Source organism: Lepidothrix coronata, unplaced genomic scaffold, assembly GCF_001604755.1.
Source record: "Lepidothrix coronata isolate B3197 unplaced genomic scaffold, Lepidothrix_coronata-1.0 Scaffold124, whole genome shotgun sequence".
NCBI lineage: Eukaryota > Metazoa > Chordata > Aves > Passeriformes > Pipridae > Lepidothrix > Lepidothrix coronata.
Genome location: NW_016690304.1, coordinates 4,737,484 through 4,739,870, shown reverse-complemented (window position 1 = coordinate 4,739,870; position 2,387 = coordinate 4,737,484).

Sequence of the window (2,387 nt, the reverse complement as noted above, 5' to 3'; positions counted from 1 at the left end):
TCATCGTGCAGGGAGCAGCTTGGAATTGCTATATTTGTGATGCTTCAGTGCATCATTAGCAAAATGGAAATCTGAGGACTTGATGAAAATTGAGGAGAGCAACCAGCTCTTTGTCCAGCCCCTGCCAGGGCCAGAGGTGGCCCAGGCACCACAAGCTGAAAAACTTTGATAAAAGACAGAAAGAGAAGGGAATGTTCTCTCCAAGATCCTCATGCACTGGGTGATACAAACCTTGGCAAAACATCTCCCAAACCTGAACTCAGACAAGTTTGCTTGCTTCTCAGACAAGTAGAAGAGCACTTACTGTGTAACACTGCGTAAAGTCAGATTTTCAAATATATTCTGTTTAAACTACACATGCTGGAACAGACACTTTCAGGGAACCTTTGCATCTAACACAGCTACACCAGTGGAGAAAGAGCTCTGATGTTCCACTCTCCTAACCTGGAGTGTCTGTGACCATTACAAATCATAGGAAATCTACTGTGGTTACCTGTAGCAGGAAAGGACTAGGTCAGCATTTTAAAACCACTATTTCTGTTTGCACTTAGAAGTTTTGCATTTGAAGGAAATCAAAAAGTCACCTTAAATACTCACATGCACATACAAATGTGGGTGTTGAAAACATGAAGGATCCACATGAAATTAGAAGGAATGGCTTAATGCCACCATTGAATCCTTCCTTTTTGTGTGTATTTTTCCCCCTTTTCTTTAATATCTAAGCCTTCTGACACCGACTGTCTAAAAATCTAAATTGAAAAGCAGGAAGTTTAGGAGCTCACTACTGGAAAAGTGGGTTGAGCTTCAAACAGTGCTCAGCTTCAATCACCTGCTCAGTGCAGGTTTTGTGTAAGAGAGAATTCAGTCCTTTAATATTGAGTAAGAGAAACGGAATTAGATCCTTTGAAGGGCTTTGAGCCTCCAAGTCTTTTACATTGAAAATGTTCATGGAAGTCGGTGGGCATTTTCAGTACCGGGGGAATACAGAGTTAAGTCCAGAATCTACTTGTTACCAACTAGGTAACATCAGAATAAGTATACACAATGTTATATTGCATCCAAATATCACACCTAATTCCCCAGTTTTAACACCTTACTACAGGCAGTGCTTGCAGCTCCGAATGCTGTTCTTATTTGGTTAGATTTATATACACAGTAAAAGGGGCAGTAATGCAGCTGTACAGCTGTCAGCTACAGAGCACAGCAAAATTGTAGGAATTCACAGTGTGGGCTCTATTTCTTTAAAATTCACAGTGTGGGCTCTATTTCTTTAAAATGCTATGAATAATTCTCCAAAACACTGCAGGATCCAGCTCTCTGAACCTCATTCAAACAGATTTCTGACTACTTTTGGAAGCACGATTGGTGTACATGTGTCAGTGAGGGTCAGGGTGTTTGAGCAGGAAGAGGAGCTATGGATGTGTTGAATCTCACACTATAAATCAGAATCTTAGTGGGTAATGGGCATGCTCTTGTCTCTTGTGACCCAGCTAAGACACAGGTACTGTACTTAGTGGTTTGCACATTTTAAGAAACTGATGATGACAACCTTCAGAAAGTGGCAAACTGCTCAGGCAAACTGCTCAGAAGCAGTAGCAGACCTTGAGACAGCTGCAGAAATCCCAGGAGGCTCTTACTTTATATGGGGCACTGCAAAGAAATTGTTTTGTCGTACCAGCTCCCTCAGCACATCAATAAACTTTGCAAAATAAGTTAGCTCTTTCTTTGTTCTAATTACTGTTCACTCACCAAATGCTTGCATTTTATTTGCTCTTGCAGGTAAGTGCTATTACTCTGAATTGCTGCTGCTGCTGCATGAAACACAAACCTGACAGAGGAAATGTTTCAGTATAGTTTGTTCATTAGCCTTCTAAGTTAAAAAAAAAAAAAGAATAGGACAAAGAGGAGAAACAAGGAGAAACAAGATATGGATTGTAATTGAAATGCAGCTCAGTCTCCAAGTCTTCTTCTATTTACTGTAGTTTGTAAATTATTGTACATAAAACCTGTACATGTAAATTCAGATCTTTAGTTGGAGTAAGTCTGTATCCCTCAACCAGTCCCAACAGATGTGCTGATTTACACTTGCTGACATTGGAGCTATACTAATTGGTGTTGACATTGTTGGACTTATTTAGCTTATTTAGTTTATTTTGGACTTATTTAGCGTATTTAGCTTTAGATATTTATCTCAGCCATGGTGTTCAAGAAGCTGAAAACATTGGGATGTCGTTCAGGTAACTGGGGGGATAACTGCATGGTGCCATCCGTATAATTGTTATTCAGACAATGCAAACGGTCCTGTTTGGATTAGGAAAGCAGTGAGATCAAAATTCAGAGGGGCCTGGGAGCGTGTTCTCCGCTTGCAGTGCGGCGTGGGCAGTGTC